The sequence below is a fragment of the Amblyomma mixtum genome, chromosome 3 (assembly GCF_055824585.1).
Source record: "Amblyomma mixtum isolate Tamu chromosome 3, ASM5582458v1, whole genome shotgun sequence".
Lineage (NCBI taxonomy): Eukaryota > Metazoa > Arthropoda > Arachnida > Ixodida > Ixodidae > Amblyomma > Amblyomma mixtum.
This window is the reverse complement of record NC_143014.1, coordinates 244,069,822-244,084,779: the sequence shown is the minus strand read 5'-3', so window position 1 is coordinate 244,084,779 and position 14,958 is coordinate 244,069,822. Positions and strand designations below refer to the sequence as shown.

The window sequence follows — 14,958 nt, the reverse complement described above, 5'->3', positions numbered from 1 at the left end:
GGCGGATCAAAGCACACCGCAGGTGCGGCAGACCGAAGGGTGTGAGGTCGAGCAGATCGCTTAGTGCTCCCAGCGGTCTGCATGAACAAAAAAGAACGCAAGGATGAAGAAGCAGAGAAAAATGTCTCCACCTCACCGTCAAAACTGCAGCACACATTGCAAAGTCTACCGGCCAAAGGGTTTGCTTTGCATCCATTTAGTACAGCATTTTAGGCTCCCTTCAGGCTGTAAAATTCTTTAAGGCAAGAGGAGCGTTTAGTCTAGCCTTTCGAGTCGCTTTAGTCCTTAATTAAGGGTACCGTGAATTCTCCACTATAACGCTCTTAAAAGCCGGTCATGCGGCCAGACAAGTTTTGACCGAGAGTATACATAGCCCCAATAGTCTCGCTGAAGCTATGTACGGCTTAACAGCTTAGAGGCATGTGGTCCATTGCGGGAAGGACATGTATTTATTTTCACTGTGAAAGCCACTAACACTGTGGCGCCATCGATCCGACCTGAACACAAGGGTTCACAACGGGGCTGCCTAGAGAAGATGCCTGGTGTCGCGTCAGAAATGGTTTCGGCAAGTTTTCGGTTTCGTTGCGCATTGGAACAACTCCAGCGCCACGCAGACAGGACAGGTGTCTTAGCACATAGTTTTAGCGGAGCGCGATCCACAAGCCTGATTCTGTTGCGTGGGGGAGCTCTCAAGAAAACAATTTTACCCAGCCCCATCACCTTCCATGAGCGCAGAAAACCCTATACTAAATCTCTCCACTCCCTGCCGCAGCGTCCCACAGGGGCACGCTGCACAGGGGCATGTGTAAACGGTAGCGCCATCTAGTAACAACACATAAAACCACATCAACGCTGAGTTGATTCGGTTTACTGGGGTTTAACGCCCCAAAGCAACTCAGGAGAGACGCCGTAGTGAAGGGCTCTGGAATTTTCGACCACCTGGGGTTCTTCAACGTTCCCTGAAATTGCACAGTACACGACGAGCCTTTAGAATTTCGCCTCTATCGAAATTCGGTCGCCGCGGCCGGGATCGAACCCTGGTCTTTCGGGTCAGAGCGCCATAACCACTGAGCCACCACGGCGGACCAACGCTGACTTTCATTTTCATTCGTAATTACTAATAATGAGGGTGAGTGCATTACAAGCAAGAAAAACTATGCAAATAAAAGAAAATGTAAGAACTGAATATATTATGAATCAACTGCTGCGCTACGTGTCGTTGCTACGAAGAAAACACTGCATTTAGATAGGCCTAAGAGCATGAAAATCGCCAAATTATCGAAAAAATAGGGCTAAGGTACACTTATACCTGTACGTGTGGACGAGAGAGTGCGAAAGAAAAGCGAACCGGTGCCATTTCAGCAAGCTATCGCGCCAAAGAATCCAGCGGCAACGTATTTATTCCGAAGTGGGAGGACAGGGCGAGTGTACGCCCAACTAAAAGTGTAATATTTCATTCGTTCGTTCTGCGCAGTGAATTTTAATGCAAAAAAAGGAAAGAGCCTTTAATGCCCATACTACTGGCCAAAATTCTGTCATACTATCGCTGTCAAGCAAACTGATGACGTCATCGGTGGTGTAGTATGTCCTAGCCTGAATACTAATGTCTTAGTCATTAAAAACGTAACCTAAAATCGTTTAAATCAGCGTAAAATAAAAATAACAAAATTAAGAATAATGGTATAAATATAAAAATTTTCCAAGTAATAAAAAAATAATAAAGAACACATAAACACTCATAAAATAAAAATGAAAAAAATTAGGCAGTGGCTTAGCTCTGGTTAAGCCTGGATATACAAGCGAAAAGCTGCAGTTGTGCTTGGTTTAACGTCATGGCTGTCGCAGTTGGCGCACATGCACTGGGAGCTCCACGATAACGGTGCAGGCGTTCGGCTGTCCACACAATGCCTGTACGGAGGTGGAGGAGACGCCCGTGTAGTGAATATGGTGCTGTCTTAGAAGGTTGCTTTAGAGACGTACTGTGGTGTCCATTCCTTTCGGGTGTACACTAGGATATGAGAGACAGGCATTTCCTTTCCTTAAAACCAATTTTCCTTTTATTCCATTTTCCTTAAGGCCCTTACGGCGCGGTTCGGATATGCACCGAGATATGAGGGACAGGCGTCCTTTCCTTAAAACCAATTTGCTTTTCATTTTCCTTCCCTTACGGGGCGGTTCGGCTGCCCACCGAGATATGAAAGTTTCCTGGCGCACTGTATTTTTTTTTTTGTGCCGTGTGTGACGTCACTCGGTTTCGCGCATGCGCAGCTGTGGCAAACCATGGCTCCGACGGCTCACGCGAAGCGCGGCTGTGGTGCGAGTAGTGAAGCTTTTCGCTTCAAAATAAACACTAAAGACGTCATCGGAAATCGTTGTAACCGGAAATCTACTGGGCATACGCGCGATGTCCCCTACGAACGCCGACCGCCTCTCCAACCACCCCACGGCCAGAGGGGGTCGTGCTCCACCATGGAAGCTGCGGGAGCATGCCCGTGACGTCACCTATGACATGAAAACCACAGTAATCGGGGAAGCAACACAGGCAGAAGTTGCTTTCGCCTCATATCCCATTTTAGAAAGGGCCGCAATAGCATGATTAATTTGGATCACTTCGTGTTCTACCACACAACCACGACCTGAAGTTGCATCGACGGGCTGGTCGACGCAGCGGCGGCGGCGTCCGGCCTAGGCGAGCATCCCAGCGTTCTGTGCAGCACGTGCTGGCGCCACCCCTTCTACTTCGGCACGTGGCGACATCTTGCCACGCGCGTCGCCACACAAAGAAAGCCGGGAAAGATGCCACCGTCCACGCTTTCGCTCGCAAAAATAAAATCTACCAAAGCAAAAGTGGGTAACCATGGAGGCTCTTGAGACTCCATTGCGGCTATCACCGCCTTTAAGCAGTTCTACAATATACGCTTTTCCTGCGGTGCATTTAGTGCTTACATCTATTCTCGACGACGAGATAAGACAAATTCTTTAATCGCGCCCCGCTGCATGCTGGAGCGCGACACATGGGAAGCAGCCGAATGTAAAAAAAGCGCCCGGTATCGAACACCCGAACGTGAGGTCCCTTTTTAAAGCGCTCTGCAGCGCTCGCAGTTTTCCTCACCTAATATGAAAAACATTCAGCTTCTGAAAACAGAGGCGCAATGCGCTCAGCGCTAAAGGCTCAAGCCGATTGTCATAGGTTGTGAAACGTGGCCCTGCATCACAATGGGATTGTGAGAGTGGCGTTCGAACTCGCGGTACGAGAAGCGAGACTCCTCGAAAGTTTGCCTGAGGGAGTGCTGCTAAATCACCACGAACATCTAGGAAAGCGCAGAATTGAGAAACGGTGCTCACCTAGTACGGCTGCGTAGCGGCAGTCAGCGCAGAGCCAGTAAATGCCGCTCACCCACGGACGGAGAGCCTTACTGCATTCGCTGGCCATTGCAGAATGACGGCCACAGCGCTCTAGTCGAAGCAACGGTGACACGCTGTGACGCAAGAGATGCACGCGCCGAGTGGCCACGCGCTACTCTGCTTCTAATTTTTATTTGTTACACTTGCAAGATGAGCACGCAATTACATTTTTTTAATCATCACTCTGCATGTCGGATAGTTTTACTTTTATTCGCTGCTTCTTTTATTTTCTTTTGAATGTAGCCAGAATTCCAGAATGTTATGGTGTCTTCGGCTGGATGCCACTCGTGCAGTGCCGTAAATTCGGGTGGGACGAGCACGACGCGTGTGCGCCACTGCGCCACCGTGGAGACCGCCGGTGGAGCGCAGTGCAATCCCGTCGTGCAGCGCGCGCTAGCAGACGACGCTGTTCACGCTCGTTGGTTGACGCCGCATCGACGAAGAGGAAAAACGGACGAAACGTTACAAGTGGGCCCATTTTAAAGAAATGTTAAAATCATAGCGGCTGCAATGCATTTATTCGCGCTGCAATCACGCAGCCACCGGCCGGCGAGCCATGTGCCTTCCGTTATGAGGAAATTATAAAGGTTTGTCAATATTTTTAGTCCTGCAAGTTCTGCCTTACCTCTTGCAGCGAACGGCATATGCTGTTCATCCGGCATGTGTGCACTTTATAACATCGTACTTTTTGCCAACGTATGCGCAGGTTAAAGGATATCAATAAAGCGACAATGTGGGGCGCTTAGTAGATTGAGAATCACCTGTTGATATTTTCGGAAGTTACTCTAGCTGTATGCACCACACGCCTTGGTGTGGTGTCTTACAAACCTGCGCCCCCATAATTAATTGCAGTATTTCACGAGCAGGCTCGTGGGTCCCGCATTTCCCGCCGATTCTATCAACGCCTGTTACAAGCGCGGTACTAAGCACTGTTCTGAAGAGGCGTTTGCTAATTGTACAAACTGTTGACTGCGCTCGTTGGCGTCGGCCGCTCGTAGGAATAGCCTCCGAGATTTTCGAGGGTCTCAGAGGCCTCGGTTAACAGACGGCAGAAAGAGCAACGGCACTCTGCGAGTGTTTCGCACGTTCAGCTGATGTGCAAGGAGACGTGCCACTCGTGTAATATTTGACGTCACTTCTTCCGCACCGGCACGGAATCAGTGCGTGTCAGCCGAAGACACCATTAGTGTCGCATTCGCGAATTAACAAATGCATGCGGCACCTGGCGGCGCAGACAAGAAACGAAGAGTGGAGGTGCAGAAGCAGACGCCCCTTGCCAGCCTATTGGAATCACGTTAGGATAACGCTTATAGAGCCGCAAAAAAAAAACGAAAAGAGCGAACAGGAAAACAAATCTGCACCGTTCCCCAATCCATGTCGACGGAATGACACATTGTCTCATAAATCTCCTTCGAGCTGTAACGATCGGCGCCGGACGATTGGACGTATTGCGATACTCCGCGGATTTTGAAAAAGTCACACCGAGAGCACTATTTTCGCCACTTTTGGTGGTACGATTTCATCATTCCTAGCATCTAATGTCACCTCCGTAAGGTTTCTAACGTGAGAAACTCTTATGCAGCTGTTATGCTGGTACTCGCCTTGGCTATCGCAACGTGGGCACGCATAAACAACTGCGACAGCTGGGATCAGAGCGCACTTCGATCTCGTGCAAATACGTTAAAGCTATCGCCAAATGCGCGCAGGAGAGCAATCTATGACTGTCGGCTTATTTCGCCGCATCTCTTCTTAACGGGCGAGGACTCTAAATTTTTGCACTTGAAGCATGAACCTCGTATTTGTTTTGTGTGGACTTCAATAAAGCGACGACTGAACGACACGGCACACGTAGGAGCCAAGTCCACGCACACAGCAGCGGGTAAGCAGAGATGCGCGCTGCAAGGTATGCATTACTCGCTCCCAAAGAGGTGTCACGGTGGCACGGAGGAGCTCCTTCTAGATTTGATGTGCGTCTACACGCAGAGTAGTTTTAACATCCATACCAAGCTATACTTGCTGCTAAAACCTGCTAAGCACTGAATAATAAGCCGCACAGGCTCAGCAGCGAGTTAGCCGAGAAGGCTATCAGGAATTCCTTTCAGTAGATTTGCACACTGTCATAACGCACAGGTGCTTGTGTCCCCATGATAGGGACCTACTGTACATGCTGATGCATCTACATCAGACATACTTCATATTGTTTTTTACGCTAGTTTCACTTAGTTTACTTTTCCCTAAGGATTAGCAGGCAACAGCAGCAAGTGTGGCAATGTTCGAGTAGTGCAGAATAATACAATGGTATCATCAAGGAAAAACAAGACAAAGGAGCCATGTGGTGTTACTCACAAGCATGTGTTATGGCTTGCTCTACAGTAGCTTGCATCAAATGCAAAACTTAACCGCACACACCGACAAGGTTATTAACAGAGCTATTGGCTGCTACATACCTACACAGCCTGATCCGCCACTGGAGCTGCATTTCTTGCCATATGCATTCACTTTGAGTTGACATACACGAGATTATATTTTTGAATTTTCATTTTTTTTTTTTATGGGGTTTAACGTTCCAAAGCGACTGAGGCTATGAGAGACGCCGTAGTGGAGGGCTCCGGAAATTTCGACCACCTGGGGTTCTTTAACGTGCACTGAACATCGCACAGTACACGGGCCTCGAATTTCTCCTCCAAAGAAATTCAACCGCCGCGGCCGGGATCAAACCCGCGTCTTTCGGGCCAGCAGCCGAGCACCATAGCCACTGAGCCACCGCGGCGGCTTTAATTTTCAATTTTTACAGCAGTGTTCTGCTGCCTCGACCACAGTATGATTATAATGAGCTTGCATTGTGAAGGAATTTTGTTTCTTTCATGACTAAGCATATTCACATAGACACCACACATGGAACATTTTAGAGCGCAGCTCTTTGGCGTCCGTTCCTGGGTTTCGCGTCGTCGGCGGCGTTGTCGTCGGCCTCGTAACCAGCTCCGCCCCCCTTTCATCTGCAGCTGGGGTTGACTCACTATCGGCGTCAGCGGCATCAGTCAGTCGCTGCTATCTCTTCCCTCCTCCCTTTATCATGTTGTCCGCTTGCTGCGCGCGCTTCTGCCCCCATCGTTTGCCGCTGGGTGTACACGCCGCCCCCCTCCCCCCTCTTCCTGCGAGTCTCCGGTTGTCAAAGCGCCGGCTCGAACTTAATTCCTTTCTTCGCTCCTCCTCCAATGCAACCTCTGCGCGGTGGCAATCAGAGAGCCAGATCGGTGGCGGCGGATCTGTATATGTGCACCGCCCGAGCCGAAATTGCCGCTGCCGTTCGCCACTGCGAAATTATCTGCCAGTTCTTTCTGAGCTATGAGCGAGACAACCGATGGAAGTCCTCCGTCTGCTAAAAAAAAAATTCTGTGATAGCGCATACATGTGTTGCTCGATTTCTTTGCCTCAATCTATCGAAAAGGTGAAACAGCTTATTTGCTGCGCTCAAATTTCGCATTAGGAAGTAACGTAATCGTCGGTAATTTTTTTATTATAAACCATAGAATGACACACCAGTTTTCACTTCACACAGTCCTCCCCTACTTTCAGCAGGGAGGGAACAGCACAGCTAAGTGTCAGTGATATCATTTGCATCAAACAGCAGAGTAGATAAATAAATAAATTAGACTAGTTTTATGCTAATGCAATGTGGTATTTACTGTTGAAAAAATTACACTGTCTTATGGCACTTGCCTATCTCAATCATTCCAACCACTACTTCACAGCAATTACACACATTCACATGCAAAACATCACACTTCTTTGAGCCCAGTGTAGAAAATGCATACCAATCTCCACCCGCAGTATCTACACAATACTGGTGAACATCGAAGCACAATGAAACCTCAGCTGAACGAATTACAGAGCACCAATACAAAAACATTGCTGATGTGAATCCTTGCAGAGCTACAGAATACAAACAGCAACCACACTGAAAGCAGTAAGCTAAATATCTAAATGAGAAGAAATTTGAAGGGCATTAAAGTGATATCAGCTTTCATACAGTCGCATGAAGTCTTCTTGACAGCATAAGTCATTCTGAAGTTATGAAGACAAACTACAGCCTACCAGATATTACGTGCGATGGACATGAGGTTCCAGAAAATGTTTAACTGATAAATTGGCATTCATTCTGGTGGTATTTCACTGTATGCTGCACAGGTTTAACTCATACATGGATCGTGGCCCTAGTTATATGTATTAGGGTAAATTTATGTATTATTTACCAATGTAGATGCAAACTATACTATGCTGCAGGATGGTGACTGTCAAATTATCAGTTTATAAACTACCTGTGTGAAAGCCAGTGGCAATTAGGGATGCCAAACACCTTACTTTGTGAAGGAATTGTGACCCGACTTGTACCGTGTACATTTCGTCAATCAAGTTTTTCATTGCCTGGAATATGGTGGCCTCAAAATGCACACTAATACAGCAAAAATATTAACTGCAAAAGGTGAGTGGCCTCCTTTATATGGTGCTGTTCAAGTAGTACTTAGAACTTTTAAAGAAATTTTGCGGCTTCATTGAGCACATGCTCTGTAAACTATCTCTCGACCCCACAGCACTTCGATGAGAAATGGCCGACACCATCAGGAGATCACCACATGAAAGAAAACTGAAGTGATACCTGTCTTGCACGTCACTAATCCTCAGCTCCATTCCTTGCCATTTTTGCAGGAAACAGATACAGTGTTATGTTTCGTGGTTCAAGCAGCCACAGCTAGGGTGCAGATACGTTCACTTCTTTGGATTTGAATAAGGAATAGATGTTTGATGTGAATTTCACATGAAGAACATATGCACAGACTACACATGAATAAGCAGCACTTGCAGTGAAGGAGCCCTTTTAGTAGCTGAGCCACTCCAGAGAATAGCAACTAAAGGAATAAACCTGCGCAAAGGTAGTGAAGAAGAAAACGAAAGAGACCTGAGGACAGGACAGACTGCTCTGTCCTGTCCTCACGTCTCTTTCGTTTTCTTCTTCAATCCCTTTGCACAAGTTTATTCCTTTAATTGCTGTTATGAAGAAACCCGCCCAGATGAAAGTGCTTATGGAACTCTAGAGAATATTTGTCTCGTGCCACTTTCCGTGTGCTATATATTTCATACACATCCCTCAGGATGTCTTGCAGTCTTCTGCATATGCTCTTTAGCTTCTTCCAGCAAAGTAGTTGGGCATGGATGACAGGCCTTTTCAGCTGTACTGTTAAGGGCACAGGGTAAGGTAAAATTAGAAAAAAAAAAACGTTTTTTTTTTCTAATTTTACCTTAGCCTGTGCCCTTAACAGTGCAGCTGAAAAGGCCTGTCATCCAAAAATGTTTTTTTTTCTTTTGCACTTTGAGAAGTTCAATTCTTTCTACACATACTACATGATCGCACTTTCCTCAGAAAGCCATATTTTAGGCTGCAAAATGCTTTTCCCGAAACCATGTAGTGAGCGCCCATGCCCCTTTTCCAGATACCCTCCGTGTTTATCGTCAATTTTTGCTACCAAAAAGTCCACCACCTGATTTCAAAGCTTTTCTGAAATAAGCTACATATAAAAAAACCGGGGAGCCGTCGCAGCATCGATCCATTCGTAGCTAAGTACCATCTATGTTTTGTTTTTGTTTTTTGGGGGGTTGATTATGGACTAGAAAGCGGCGGCACATTTAAACAGGTGGTAGGACTAGGAAAGTAGATTAGGAAGTAGGTTTCAGTGAGTTGAAGTTAGCGAAGGGGAAGTAGGTTAGCACTGGACCCATGAAGGGTTAGCCGTGAACCTTGTGCTAGGCCTTTATTTAAGAAGTTTTTCCTTTTTTTTTTCTCTCTCCTTCCCTTTTTTGTGTAATTTGGTCTTGGACGTGCAGGATACTGTTCTGACGGGTATGTCTTCTCTTTTGAGGGTGTTTTTCATCTCGGGCATGTAGACAGCGTATATTGGTGGGGCAGTGCCCTTTGCTCAGGAGAAACATGGGGCGCCCGGCAAAAAAAGTGTGAAACAGTCGCGAAGTTGCAGGTTGGCAGGTTGGGAAGAGGATGGGCCATAGGGCACTGGATTTTTTACAGGCATGCAGGATACCCCTGAGGGCCAAGGAGTAGACAACAAAGATGAAAGAAGGAGGGGCAGGACAAGGGCACAGCGAACGAAAAGGAAGCAGCATCTCAATGTTGGGTTCATTAACATGCAAGGGGGAAGAAGTCGAATTAAACGGGATGAAATCAAAGAACTAAAATCTGAAAACATTGGGGTATATGGGGTTGCGGAAACTCACCTGAGGGACATGGAAAAACCGCCACACATTGCAGGTGACACTTGGATAGGGTGTAACAGAAAAGAGAAAGACCGTAAAGGTGGAGGCCTGGGGGCATTAGTAAAGGGGCAAGATTGGGAAAGGGTAAGAGAGACCTGCAGAGAGCATCTATGGCTCCAGGGCATAGTGGGGAGTCTAAGAACAATAATAGGGTTTGTATGCCTGAAAACAGGGAGTGAGTCGAGTGAGGAGAATAAAGGGCATTTCCAATGTATGTCTTAAGACATCAGGGACTTAGCCTCGCATCGGGAAATAACCATTTTGGGAGATATGAATGCTCACTTGGAATACTTTGACGGAGCTAGAGATGCAACGGGGAAGATGCTAGGAGAATTCTGCAAGGTCCATGATCTAGTAATAGTTAATACGGAAACAAAATGCGAAGGGAAAGTAACATGGGTAAAAAATAACTCGCACTTAACTATTGACTATTGCCTAATGTCCCACAAACTGTACAACAGGTTAAGGGACATGAAAATTGACGAAGAAGGTATGAAAAGCCTGGGAAGCGACCACAGAAGAATCAAAATTAGTTAGTTATATGGGGTTTTATGGTGCATAAGCAACTATGGCTATCATGCGCCAAACACAAGGTTAGATGACGTTATGTCAAGTGTACAGAGGTTACATTATAATAGATTTAAAACATTGGCTTTCTTTAGAAACTTACAAACAAGTGAAAACTCAACAAGTGTTTGCTCGCCTAAAAGCAATGCGGGATGAAATGGAATGTGTTCATTGTAAAATACCGTAAAAAATTTTTTTCTAAGTTCTTCGAGATGCGAACAAGAAATTAAAATGTGATTTACCGTAAGCTCCTCACCACACATTTCACACACAGGCTTGTCTTTTTTTGTTAATAGGAAGTTATGGGTGATGTGTGTGTGACCTATGCGTAAACGACATAAAATTACTTCAATAAAACGCTCTTTATGGCGGCATGATTTCCATTCTTTGAAAATGGGCTTTATGGTATGCAGCTTGTTGTGTCCTTCATTTTCCCAAGAAGCTTGCCACTTGGCTCTTAGTCTGCTATGCACTAACTTCATGTAATCCCTAGGAGGCAAATTCACATTTTTTATTTCCATGGTTCTGGTTTCTGCAGCACACATGTCGGCCCTCTCATTGTCCCTAATGCCAACGTGACTGGGAACCCAGCAGAATTTTATAACATGTTTTTGTGTTGTGACCTTTACTATATTGTGTATGATGCTTCCAATCAGTGGCTCCGTGGCATTTTTGGAGTTTAATGCTGTAAGGACGCTCAGTGAATCGGTATAAATGATGCTATTTTTGATGTTTTCATTTGTTATTTTCTGTACCGCAACACTAATAGCATAACACTCCGCGGTGAAAACTGTAGCACATGAGGGAAGTCGTCCTGCATGTTCATTTTTTCCTTGTATTACTGAGCTTCCTACATGAGCATGAGTTTTTGACCCGTCAGTATAAAATGCAGTGTAATTTCTGTATTTTTCTTGTAGTGCTAGATATTCTTGTATTATATGGTCATGTGGTGTACAGGTTTTCCTGAGGCGTGTTAGTGTGACGTCACACACTGTGGGGAGAGTGTACCACGGTGGTAACGCTTCGTGTCTTTGGGCAATATTTTTAATTTCATTTAGTATGTTCAGGGCTTGGCATTTTTCTTCGAAGCGCAAGAGCAACGGCTTAACTGCGTGAGGCTTGTTGTTGAAGAGTATTCGGGATGGGCATTTCGTGACAATTGGATAACAGAGATGTTTGGGCTGAGAAAGGATTTTGAGGATGTATGTACAAGTTAGTGCAGTTCTTCGATCTTCTAAGGAAGGTTCATTCGTTTCCACACACAGACTTGCTATTGGTGAAGTTCTGTAAGCACCGGAAGACAACCTTCAACCAAGATTGTGGATAGGATCCAGTCGTTTTATGTAGGACGGTCTTGCTGAGCCATATACTATGGACCCATAGTCTAGCTTAGAGCAAACCAGAGAACGATATATATGTAACAGGCATGCCCTATCAGACCCCCAGCGTTTTCTTGACAGTAGTTTCAGTACATTGAGGGCCTGAGAACCTTTTTTCTTTAAGCTGTTTATATGTGGCAAGAATGTGAGCTTTTTATCGAAAGTTATCCCTAGAAATTTATGCTCTTGTTTGACAGGTAATTGGGTTTGGTTTAGATATAGTGTGGGGTCGGCCTGTAGGCCTCGTCTCAAAGAGAACAGGACCGCTACTGTTTTCTGAGGGGAAAATCTAAATCCGTTTCTATCTGCCCAGGTAGCCAGTTTGTTTATTGTTATTTGTATCTGTCGCTCACAGGTAGGTATGCTGGATGACGTGCATGCTATTTGGAGGTCGTCTACGTAAACTGAGTACATTATGGATTTTGGGATTACTTTTCCTATGGAGTTCATTTTGATGATGAATAAGGTTGTGCTGAGGATGCACCCCTGGGGTATGCCAGTTTCTTGAATAAAAGTGTTGGAGAAGGTTGCACCTAGGCGGACTCTGAATGTACGGTTGCTTAGGAAGTCGCTCAAACAGTCCAGCATCCTGCCGTGGATACCTAGGTCCACTAGGTCACGGAGGATACCGAACCTCCATGTGGTATCGTAAGCCTTCTCCATGTCGAAGAAGACCCCGATACAGTGTTGGTTGTGGATGAACGCTTCCCGAACTGTGTTCTCAAAGCGAACGAGGTGATCGGTTGTGGAACATGTCTTTTTAAAACCGCACTGGTGTATATCTAAAAGTTGCTGGGACTGAAGTATGAAGGTTAGTCTGATGTTTAGTACGCTTTCGAATGATTTTGCTATACAGCTAGTGAGTGCTATTGGCCTGTAGCTGGTGGGACTAGTTGGTGGTTTGCCAGGTTTTAGGAAGGGTACTATGATTGCTTCTTTCCATACTTGGGGGATTTCTCCACTCATTCATATTTTATTGAAAAATTTTAGGAGAGCCTCTATGGCACTCTCAGAGGTGAGCAAGCATGGCATAATGTATATTGTCTGGGCCTGGTGCTGTCATTTTACCGGATGTTAGTACCGTGTTTAGTTCCTTCATTGTAATAAGCTTATTGTAGTCTTCGTGTATGCATGTTCCAAAGGGAAGTTTTTGTTTTTCTACTATTGTTTTGTGCTTTTGAAATGTTTGTGTGTAGTTGGATGAGCTTGAAACTGGAAAAATGCTCACCCAATATGTTGGCCTGTTCTTCTAATGTTGTCTGAGTACCGGGTGTTGTTAGCATTGGAAATGTGAATGGGGTAAAATTTCCAGTGAATTTCCGCACCTGCTCCCACATTTTCTTTGATGATATTGAGCTGTTTATGGAGGATATGTACTGTTGCCCTGATGACCTTTCTGCGTTGCGTCTAATGTATCCTGCTTTGGCTCTAGCCCTTTTGAAGATGAGCAAGTTTCCTGCAGTGGGATATCTGCGAAGGTTGCCCCAAGCCTTGTTTTGCTGCTTTTTAGCCAATGAGCATTCAGTTGACCACCAAACTTTATGTGTTTTTCGTGTAATTTCAGACGTTTGTGGGATGGCTTCTATTGCTGCAGATATTAAGCATGTGACAAATTTTTCACTTATTTCTTCTATAGTAAGGGTTTCGGCATATTCTTTTTCTAGTGTGGCCTTCGTTCTGAAAAGTGCCCAGTCGGCGAGGTGAATTTTCCATCGCCGTGGCTTCCTAGAGAGGATGACTGTAGTTGATGTTAGCTTTAAAACCGTAGGTAAGTGATCACTTCCCCGAAGGTCGTCTAAAACATCCCAAATAAAATCATTAAAAACCGATGGAGATGCAAATGCTAAATCGAGGCAGGTCATTTTTCCAGAGCTGGGGCAACAGTACGTGGCTTTTCCCGTATTCATTAAACATATGTTATTCGAAAGAATAAAATCCTCGATGAGCTGACCCCTGGAATCAGTATGCTCACTTCCCCAGAATGAGGAGTGTGCGTTAAAATCCCCAATTATCACATATGGCTCAGGCAACTGCTCTTGAAGTTCTTCTAGATCACGCATGGCAATTGTGTTGTGTGGTGGTATGTACACAGAGCATATTGTTATCGTTTTATGGCTAATGATGTTTACTGAGACCGCTTCTAAGTTTGTCTTTAATGATATCTCTCTTGCAGGGACATCGCTTTGCGTTATGATAGCGACGCCTCCTGAGAGTCGGCTAGCTTGCACTCGGTCTTTCCGGAAAATATTATATTTTTTAAAGATGTTTGTGTGCTGTGGCCCAAGGTTTGTTTCCTGCAGGCACACAGCTGTAGGTGCCATTGTTTTCAGCATTTCGGTTATGTCTGTGTAGTTTCTGTGTAGACCTCTACAGTTCCATTGTATTATATACGCCATTGTGATAAGCTGGGGATTGGGGAAAGTTATTTATTCTCAGGAGCAGTGATTCGTGGTTTCCCTTTCTTCTCTAGGGAGTCTCGCCGCCGCTGCAGCGGTGGCGAGCCAGGAGTTGAATCCATCGCCACTTTCGTGGCGCTGGACTTCCGCGGAGACGCCGCGGGTGCGTGTGTTTTAGATGTCGGCGGACTTTCGCTGACATCCATTTCCTCCATGGTGGACGTGGACGATGCTTCTTGGTTGCGATGGCCCGTGGCCTTCGCATTCGTCTTTTTTGTTGGCACCGCTGAACCAGTCCCTGCTCCAGCGGCAGAGTCTCTTGGGCCAGCAGTTGCCTTCTTAGAGGGGTGGGGCGACAGGTCCAGTTCAGCAGAGCTGTCCTGGGTGTCTGTCGCCGAGGATGCCGCTGCTGAAAGTGGGGCCTGAGGGCCTCCGGCGCGGATCGCGCGGTCTTCCCGCGAAATTTTCAGCCCTGTGGACTGTGTCACCGACTTCTGTGGTGGGGACTTGGTTGTCGACCCCAGGTCCTTCGGATCGACCTGTGTGCCGACAGAAACTGAAGGCGGCAACAGTCCCCGCGTCACCGCTTCAGAGTATGTCCCTTTCTGTTGGAAAGAGACGCGTTTTTTTGCTTCAAGGTAAGACAGGTTTTCTGTGGTCTTCAAAGTTATGATTTGTTTTTCTGTTTTCCAGACTGGGCACGACCTGGAGTACGCGCCATGTGCGCCATTGCAGTTGATGCATTTTGGTGTCCGTTCGCATCTTTCCTCTGTATGTGCGTCTCCTGCGCATGTGACACAAGTTGGTTTACCGCGACAAGCCAACATGCTGTGTCCAAAGCGCTGGCACTTGAAACATCGTCTCGGGTTCGGTATGTATGGGCGGAC

General features: G+C 46.1%; 1 long non-coding RNA gene across 2 annotated transcripts in view; it reads right to left on the bottom strand.

Annotated features, from left to right (window-relative positions):
• The window catches only part of LOC149354209 (uncharacterized), an 84,726-nt gene that overhangs the window by 58,122 nt on the left and 11,646 nt on the right, over positions 1-14,958 (bottom strand). The window lies entirely within an intron of this gene.